The following is a 10,482-nucleotide window of genomic DNA, read 5'->3' on the forward strand; positions in this document are numbered from 1 at the left end:
CTGTAAACCAAGCACCCCACCCTCCCCTACCCTCCCCTCTTCAAGCACCACTTGCAGAGGCAATAAAGTCAATGTTACTTCACATTCATGCATTCTTTATTAATTCAGCACACAACTAGGGGGATAATTGCAAAGGTAGCCCGGGATGGGTGGGGGAGGAGGGAAGCAGCACACAACTAGGGGGATAATTGCAAAGGTAGCCCGGGATGGGTGGGGGAGGAGGGAAGGAAAAGGACACACTGCACTTTAAAACTTTAACACTTATTGCACTGGAAATCATCTAGGCTGGAGTGATTGGGTGGCCGGAGGCCCCCCCACCGTGCTCTTGGGCGTCTGGGTGAGGAGGCAATGGGACTTGGGGAGGAGGGCTGTTGGTTACAGAGGGGCTGTAGCGGCGGTCTCTGCTCCTGCTGCCTTTCCTGCAGCTCAACCATACGCAGGAGCATATCACTTTGATGCTCCAGCAGCCGGAGCATCGACTCTTGCTTTATGAGTACAAGTTGACGCCACTTCTGCTCTTCAGCCCGCGTTTCAGCACGCAACTTCTCCTCTTGAGCACGCGACTTCTCCTCTTCAGCCCGCCACCTCTCCTCTCGCTCATATTGGGCTTTTTTAAAATCAGTCATTGACTGCCTCCACGCATTCTGCTGTGCTCTGTCAGCGTGGGAGGCAGTCTGTAGTTCAGTGAACATTTCGTCACGCGTCCTTCGCTTCCTTCTTCGAATATTCACTAGCCTCTGTGAAGGTGAAACACTTGCAGCTGGTGGAGGAGAAGGGAGAGTTGTTTAAAAAAGATACATTTTTGAGAACAATGGGTACACTCTTTCACGTTAGATTTTGCTGTTCACATCACACAGCACATGTGCTTTCGTTACAAGGTCGCATTTTTCCTCTTATATTGAGGGCCTGCCGGTTTGGTGTGAGAGATCACTCACGCAGTGCCAGGCCACAGATTTCAGCTTGCAGGCAGCCATGGTAAGACACAGTCTTTTGGCTTTTTTAACCTTGTTAACAAGTGGGGATGGTTTAAAACAGTACTGCTCTCATTAACCATACCAAGCACCCGTTGGGTTGGCCATTTAAAATGGGTTTGCAATGTAAAAGGAGGGGCTGCGGTTTCAGGTTTAACATGCAGCACAAACCCAACTAACTCCCCTCCCCCACACACCCAATTCTCTGGGATGGTCACTTCACCCCTCCCCCCCACCGCGTGGTTAACAGCGGGGAATATTTCTGTTCAGCAGAGCAGGAAGGGGCACCTCTGAATGTCCCCTTAATAAAATCGCCCCATTTCAACCAGGTGACCGTGAATAATATCACTCTCCTGAGGATAACAAAGAGCGATAAGGAATGGATGTTGTCTGCATGCCAGCAAACACCGGGACCATATGCTGCCATGCTTTGTTATGCAATGATTCCAGACTACGTGCTACTGGCCTGGCGTGGTAAAGTGTCCTACCATGGCGGACGGGATAAGGCAGCCCTCCCCAGAAACCTTTTGCAAAGGCTTTGGGAGTACATGAAGGAGAGCTTTCTGGAGATGTCCTTGGAGGATTTCCGCTCCATCCCCATACACGTTAACAGACTTTTCCAGTAGCTGTACTGGCCGCGATTGCCAGGGCAAATTAATCATTAATCATTAAACACGCTTTTTTTTAAACCATGTGTAATATTTACAAAGGTACACTCACCAGAGGTCCCCTGTGTGCCCACAGGGTCTTGGGTGAGTTTGGGGGTTACTGGTTCCAGGTCCAGGGTGACAAACATATCCTGGCTGTTGGGGAAACTGGTTTCTCCGCTTCCTTGCTGCTGTGAGCTATCTATGATGTTCTCTCCATCCTCATCTTCCTCGTCCGCCGAACCCGCTTCCCTGTTTCCAGCGAGGGACTGATAGCACACGCTTGGGCTACTGGTGGCTGCACCCCCTAGAATGGCATGCAGCTCCTCGTAGTAGCGGCATGTTTGCGGCCCAGCCCCGGACCTTCCGTTTGCGTCTCTGGCTTTGTGGTAGGCTTGCCTTAGCTCCTTAATTTTCACGCGGCACTGCTGTGCGTCCCTGTTATGGCCTCTGTCCTTCATGGCCTTGGAGATCTTTTCTAATGTTTTGCCATTTCTTTTACTGTTTCGGAGTTCGGCCAGCACTGCTTCATCTCCCCAGATGGCGATCAGATCCCGTACCTCCCGTTCGGTCCAGGCTGGAGCTCTTTTGCGATCCTGGGACTGGGAATGGGACTCCATCACGGTTACCTGTGCTGATGAGCTCTGCATGGTCACCTGTGCTCTCCACGCTGAGCAAACAGGAAATGAAATTCAAACGTTCGCGGGGCTTTTCCTGTCTACCTGGCCAGTGCATCTGAGATGAGAGTGCTGTCCAGAGTGGTCACAATGAAGCACTGTGGGATAGCTCCCGGAGGCCAATAATGTCGAATTCCGTCCACACTAACCCAATTCCGACCCCCCGAAGGCCGATTTTATCGCTAATCCCCTCGTCGAGGTGGTGTAAAGATACCGGTTTAAAGGGCCCTTTAAGTCGAAAGAAAGGGCTTCGTAGTGTAAACGTGTCCAGGCTTAAGTCGATTTAACGCAGCTAAAGTCGACCTAAACTCGTAGTGTAGACCAGGCCTAACAGCTAATAATTTGCTCAAAAAGGGTGAATTCACCCGTGGGCAGAAGGCCAGCAAAAGGTCTAGGCAGAGCTTGAGCCCACTAAATAAAGCTGAAGCAGGATGTAAGTGGTGTATAGACCCTTCACTGACTGCTTACACAGGGTGAATGTCACCCGGGGAGGGCATGATCCAACTCCCCATAAAGTCTTCTGCAAGAATCCCATTGCACTGGGCCCTAAATCAATATGGTACTCCAGTACACTGTGTGTAAGCATATAGGCACTGCCTGACTGGGTCAGCTTGGTGGTCCATGTAGTCCAGTGCCCTGTCTCTGACAATGGCCAGGACCAGATGCTCCAGTGAGAGGTGCAAGAAACCCTGCGGTAGGCAGAGGTGGTATGGTTTGCCGCCTTAGGATGTCTCCTCCTGATCTTGAAGCATTAGAGATTGGTTTCAACCCTGAAGCATGGGGATTATATACCTTCCCAAACTCTGTTTAAAAACATTTTACTATTATAACTCTGAATATTCTTGCAAACAAGAAGTTGGAAAGGGCTCAGAGAAGAGCTACAGGAATTATTTGAGGCCTGGAAACTACCTACATGAACAAGGGTTTGTGGATAGTAGACAGCTCTTTAATCAAGCAGAAAAAAAGGCAAAATGGGATCCAATGATTGGAAGCCAAAGCTAGACCGACAAATTCAGAGTAGGGGGGAAAAAGGCACTTCTTTAACAGTGAGGGTAACCCATTGGAACAACTTACCTAGGAATATGGAGGATTCTCCATTACTTTAGGTCAAGACTGGATATCTTTCTGAAAGATCTGCTACAGCTTAACCAGAAGATATGCTACAGCTCTTTGCCTGTGTTATAGAATCAGGGAATCATAGAAGATTAGGGTTGGAAGAGGTCTCAGGAGGTCATCTAGTCCAATCCCCTGCTCAAAGCAGGACCAACACCAACTAAATCATCCCAGCCAGGGCTTTGTCAAGCTGGGCCTTAAAAACCAATAAGGATGGAGATTCCACCACCTCCCTAGGTAACCCTTTCCAGTGCTTCACCACCCTCCTAGTGAAATAGTGTTTCCTAATATACAACCTAGACCTCCCCCACTGCAACTGGAGACCCTTGCTCCTTGTTCTGTCATCTGACGCCACTGAGAACAGCCGAGTTCCATCCCCTTTGGAACCCCCTTTAGGTAGTTGAAGGCTGCTATCAAATCCCCCCTCACTCTTCTCTTCTGCAGACTAAATAATCCCAGTTCCCTCAGCCTCTCCTCATAAATCATGTGCCCCAGCCCCCTAATAATTTTTGTTGCCCTCCGCTAGACTCTCTCTGATTTGTCCACATCCCTTCTTTAGTGGGGGGACCAAAACTGGACGCAGTACTCGAGATGTGGCCTCACCAGTGCCGAATAGAAGGGAATAATCACTTCCCTCGATCTGCTGGCAATGCTCCTACTAATACAGCCCAATATGCCGTTAGCCTTCTTGGCAACAAGGGCACACTGCTGACTCATATCCAGCTTTTCCTTATACAGGAGATCAAACTAGATGGTCATAATGGTCCTGTCTGGCTGTAAAATGTATGAAGCTATGAAAAATCTTTGTTTAAATCACAAGCAGAATGGCTGGCGTTCTCTGCTCTTTAGTGCTTTACCTTTTGCCCCCCACTGGTCCAGCCTTCCTCAGAGCTCCACTATCTCCTGCAAACACAGAGAACACCCAAGAAATATTTCCTTACATTTATAAAACTTCAAACACACAAAATGAACCAGGCTTCCCAATCCCTCCTGTACAGTCGCCTGTCTCTGTAAGGCATCTGGAAAAAGGCCCCCACAGCTAGACTGAGTCACAATATCTAATCTCCTTTTATTTTGCCTTGATCTGACCCTCCTACCACTGTTCAGGCTAATCTCCCATTGAGTTCAAGCAGAATATTTCATGAGTAGGGGCTCTGTTAGGACTGCAAGATTTGGTCCTGTGGGTTCTATTCACTGTAAATTTATCTTGTTGATACGGTCTGTAATTTGCTATTATCCTATGGGTGGTTTGGATAGGGATTCTCAACCTTTTCCATGCAGGTGCTCAGGACACCCCTCCCATCTAGCTGGGATGTCTTTCCATTTAGCAATGTGGGATGGGTAGGGAGGTTGTAACCCCCAGGCTCAGAACCCCTGGCTCTGATGTTCTGATTGTCTGTCTGTCTGTTTCCAAAGGTGCATTACTACCAGTCTGCAGCCCAGGAGACTGTGAACGTGTTTTCCAGTCTCAACAGAAGATGTTGGAACTGTGCGCCCCAACTCCTAGAACTCGTGAAGTGTCAAACCGGGCCCACCACTGTCAGGGGGAGCCTGTTCGGGGATAGCTTGCAGTGAGTCTCACTCAGGGCCAGAGAAGTACCTTGCAGTCCTACAGTTCCGGCTTCGCCTTTGGGACTGGGTGGTCCTGCGGTTCCAGGGCATCCTTGGAGAATGGCAAGTTTGTCGGAACTGCTGAGTCCCAGTATTTTCACCTCTGGGGAAATAAATAAATGGATGATGTTTGTAAAAAGGACCTCGGGGTCTGAAATATTCTGCAAATTCCAGACTGTAACGAACACCTTAGATCAGAGCTTACAGGGCTTCATGTATCTTTCTCACTGTCTAAAAACAAAGCGGTCCCCTTGGTTTTAGGAATTAGCTGGATCTTTAATATCATTACAAAAAGTGATAGAGGAATGACTTTATAAAGATTGACATACCAGCAGTAGAATTAACCTTAAATGTTCCAATACTTACCTGGAAGGGGTTGATGTGTCTTTAGGTGGGCAAAATTCATAATTTTCATGTCACGGAACTTCACACAATGTCTTTCACTCTTTCATTTTCTGTCATTTCACATCCCCGACAACCTTCCATCCACATCAGTTGTGTTTTATGGGAAATCAGTGACTTGGCTACTCTTCCCTTGCACACACGCAAAAAAGCTAATTTTCAGATTTTTTTTATACAAAACAATTTTCACTCAGAAAATAGCCCATTTTGCAGAGTCCAACAAACACGCTGACTAATGATTCACAATTTTTACATACTTTTAACAGGGTAAAAACTCTGTTTGTAATATCAGTCTTTTGAGTTTTTTAAATGCTGCGTTTTCAAATGTTCACTTTACTGTGACAGTTTTTCTTACATCTCTGACTCTGCTAATAACTGGAAATTCACAAATTACAAGAGAGTCTAAAAGGGCCAGCAGAGAAGCTATAAAATGCATCTTTGAGCTCTCCAGTTTCCTCTCTGAAGGGTTATTTCTGACCAAATAAAAACGTGCTGTTCACTGCTACCTCTGATGAGGTCATAATACTTCCACAAGAGGAGAAGAAAGGAGCACATTGTTTTTAAGGGTGACAGGTTGGTGTCTGACTCACCTGGGCAGGTGGTGTGAACCTCACACAGTGCTGCTGCTACCCAGAGTAAAGGGATGAGGATTTGCTTCACTGCTGTCCCCAGGGCTGGCGCTGTTCTCGGCAACAGCAGCCGCCTTCGCCTTGTACTTGTCTCTGCTTCGGCATTTGAGTGCTGCCGTGTATATTGAGCTTTATGTAGCCGACGCGAATGCAACATTCACTTGCACCTCTTAATTCTTAGCTCGCCCACTCGTTCGCCACATTCTGTTTGCTGTGAGGTTGCGCTGTGGAAAATTAAACAGATGCAATGTCCCAGGAGGGCTGCTCGTATGCCATTTAGAAATCCATTTTCTTATGTAATCTGGCTGGGTTTCCCACACGGGGTGTTCCAGAGAAGCTACTTTTACCTCAGAGTTTCCCAAAGCAGTTTATCTTTAACCAGGATTGATGTCATGTGGCTACACTTGTTGGATGAGGTTTTAACTAGATGTCATAAACGTCAGCCAAAAGTGTCTGTTTTGTACAATTCACGTTGGCCAGGCTTTGTACGGGAGAGAGAGAGAGAGAAAGAAAAATGGCCATAGGTCTCGCGCAGAACTGAACGTTGGCTGTAGTAGGACTCAGCATACATTTAGCATTAATATTATCACTATTTAGCTGAGCACAGTGATGTCTTGCGCTCCACTGACTGGCTTTTTTCTTTTAGGCTGGAATGCAATAACTTTTGAGAGCTGCATCCAATCAATTCCAAAATTTCAGGGAAGGCAGAACCCTATTGATATTTGGTGACAAATGGGAAAACCAGAAGGGAGGAAATATGGGGCTGTCAAGGCTGCTTCCCCACTTTGAACTTTAGGGTACAAATGTGGGGGCCTGCATGAAAACTTCTAAGCTTAACTACCAGCTTAGATCTGGTCCGCTGCCACCATCCCAAAGCTAATTCCCTTCCCTGGGTAGCCTTGAGAGACCTTCACCAATTCCCTGGTGAATACAGATCCAAACCCCTTGGATCTTAAAACAAGGAGAAATTAACCATCCCCCTCCTTTCTCCCACCAACTCCTGGTGGATCAAGATCCAAACCCCTTGGATCTTAAAACAAGGAGAAATTAACCATCCCCCCTCCTTCCTCCCACCAACTCCTGGTGGATCAAGATCCAACCCCCTTGGATCTAAAAACAAGGAAAAATCAATCAGGTTCTTTAAAAGAAGGCTTTTAATTAAAGAAAAAGGTAAAAATCCTCTCTGTAAAATCAGGATGGGAAAATAACTTTACAAGGTAATCAAACTTAAAGAGCTCAGAGGACCCCCCTCTCGCCTCAGGTTCAAAGTACAGCAAACAGAGATAAACACTCTAGTAAAAGGTACATTTACAAGTTGAGAAAACAAAGATAAACTAACACGCCTTGCCTGGCTGTTTACTTACAAGTTTGAAATATGAGAGACTTGTTCAGAAAGATTTGGAGAACCTGGATTGATGTCTGGTCCCTCTCAGTCCCAAGAGCGAACAACCTCCCAAACAAAGAGCACAAACAAAAGCCTCCCCCCCCCAAGATTTGAAAGTATCTTGTCCCCTTATTGATCCTTTGGGTCAGGTGTCAGCCAGGTTACCTGAGCTTCTTAACCCTTTACAGGGAAAAGGATTTTGGAGTCTCTGGCCAGGAGGGATTTTATAGTACTGTACACAGGAGAGCTGTTACCCTTCCCTTTATAGTTATGACAGGGGCACACAGAGCCCCTGGCATCTGGTTGCAGACCCCTCTCCCCCAGCTTCAACCACCCCTATAAATGTCTACTGATCAAAAAAAAAAACCCAGTTGTTGGCAGCCATTAGCACCATATCATAACAGTACCCCTCCCCCCCGTCCCAATTTCAGCTCTTCCAAAATGTCAATGACTTATAGCCTAGACAGAAATAAAAAAGATAAGAATGGTGGGAGTGGGAAGGAGGGAGGAAGGGTGAGTGGAGGTGCATACTGAGCCCCTAGCATGGGAGAGAATGGGGGACACTGGCATGGGGAAATGGGAGGCACATGGAACCACTGTTTAGGGGAATGGGGAGGGGGAAAGGGCAGCATGGGGACACATAAACCTCCTGGCATGGGGGAGAACGGGCACAACTGTATGGGTATGGGGGGGGACACAGCTCCTGGCATATGGATGGAGGGGTTGCAGTGAGTCCCTGAAACAGAGAGAGATGCCAGGATGGCATGCAGGGAGCTTGTGGGGGCCAGGGTGGAAATGGAAGGATGCAGAATCCCTGGTGTGTGCAATGCACTCGGGTGACAGACGGAACAAAGCGTACAGCCCTCGAGTATTACTAGTTATCACTTCTATAGTGTTGCGCACATGTGCAGCACTTTGTATAGCCCGAGGTCAGATATGTTGCTTTGCTGCAGGTCTGCATTTTGGTTTTGGCTAGAGCCACTGGCTGTATTGTCCCTTTCTAGGGTGAGACTAGAGGTGCCCGGGTGCTCCTCAGGAACACGCAGAAAAGGAGATTTGATGTACAATACAGTGTTTTATTTAGAGTTTAAAATGAGCAGCGATATGGCGCAGTCAGGGTGGTAGGAATTTCCATTGTTCTCACTCCCTGCGGTCACAGCTCCGTTTCCCACAACACAGCGATGGCTTCTGTGGCTTTGGATGAACATGAAGAAACATCCTGGGAACGAAGCAGCCCTAAGTCACAGCTGTCACTCAGTGGGGCAGCAGCCTCCAGGCAAGCGAGTCTATACAAACCATGCCATGCTCCAGAGGGGTCTGGATGGAACCAGAGCCAACATCAGCAGGAGCCGGAAACATTAGCAGAGAGCTGTTCCCAGGGCAGAAACCCAACTCAGCTGTGATCTGTGAGGGGATTAATGCTGGAAAATATTAACCATGTTAAACCCAGGGGTAGCTGGAAATGCTTGGATCCCATAGTGACGGGGTGCTCCATAAATAGATAGAACAATCATTATTTTACAGCCTCTTTTCTCCTGCAGAGAAGACTCTACGCCCCAGACATGCACTTGGCAAATGCTTATTTAGAAGAGAAGTGATGGGCCAGCATCTCAGGGCCCTGTCTCCCCAGTGGTAGGGGGAGCCGGCAAAGGCAGAGGAAGGTGTGGGTCTGGGGTTGAGAGAAGTCTAAGGACTCCCATTATTATTTGCATTACAGGAATGTGGAATGGGGACCCCCCTTGCACACCTGGAAAGAGTTCCTGCCCCAAAGAGCTTGCAAACTACACAGACAAAGAGTGGGCAAATGGCAGTAGTACAGTCCCCATGTTGCAGAGAGATATTCTGCACTAGAGCCGGAGGTGCACTTCCCAGCTCTGGGAGACCTCCGCGCTGTAGCTGTGATTGAGCTAGTGCACTAGAAGTAGCAGCGTGGCTGCGGTGAGGTTCAGGCAAACTGCACAAGTACAACTTGTGTTGGTGTGAGAGACGCTTTTGAGCAGACCCAAGCCTGTCCAAGGTCCCAGGCATGCCCTCAGGTGGCTCGCCCAAGGTGTCGCAGCCCAACTGCTGCTGATCAGAGCTAGTGCATGTACGTCTACCCACGCTGGGAATTACACCTCCCAGCTGCGGTGTAGTCGTCTCCTACGTTACTTGCCAAAGATGACACTGGAAATGGATTGCAGAAGCAATACCTGAACCCCATCTCTGGAGTCCCAACCCACTCCCTTAACGACATGAGCAGGCTTCTAAGCTTGACTCAGTGGAGATTAAATTTATTGCTGCTTAGTGTCTAGAAAGAGGGTGCCACTTGCACTCGTATTCCCGACCATGAATCCTGTAGCACGTGAAGCAGCTCTGTTAGCTGGGCAGCCAAGGCACAGTGTAGGAGGGCGGTCACCCTGCTCCTATTAAAAAGGTTAGAAGCAGCTGGGGTAGGCTGATTGGGGAGGCAGCCACAGCTGGGGCCACACCCAATTAGGCCACAGCTGGCCCTGATAAAAGGGCTGGGAGCTAGGCAGGCAGGAGTCTCACTTCAAGACTGGAGTGAGAAGGGCTTGGCTGCCTGCTCAGGGTACCTTGGGCAGGGGCAGGCTGAGCTGAGCTGAGGAGCTCAGGCTTGGCGACCTCCCAGGCTGAGGCCTGGCAGGAAGGCCAAAGGAGGTACTGGGGCTGCAGAGAAAGGCAGCAGGTCCAACTCCCCCTTGCTGATGAGTGGCCATGACGGACTGCTGTGTGCCCCTGAGAGAAGGGGCTAGATGACGCCTGGCAGTAGCCACTGAGGCAAGGTGGGTAGAGGGGTTAGGGGTTCCCCTGGGAGGGGAGACCCAGAGTGTGGGGGCACTGCCATGGGGCAGCAGCCCAGAGTAAGGGGCACTGGGGTCCAGAAGGGATGTGGGGCCCGAGGAAGAAGTGGTGAAGATGTGCTAAGCGGCAGGTAACGGCAGGGAGACACTGGCCAGCAGAAGGTGCTCGGGCTGAAAGAGCTAATTCCCAAGACAATTAGCAGAAGGCGCCGTGCAGATGAGTCTGCACCCTGTTACACACCGT

This window comes from Emys orbicularis, chromosome 18, assembly GCF_028017835.1.
Source record: "Emys orbicularis isolate rEmyOrb1 chromosome 18, rEmyOrb1.hap1, whole genome shotgun sequence".
Lineage (NCBI taxonomy): Eukaryota > Metazoa > Chordata > Testudines > Emydidae > Emys > Emys orbicularis.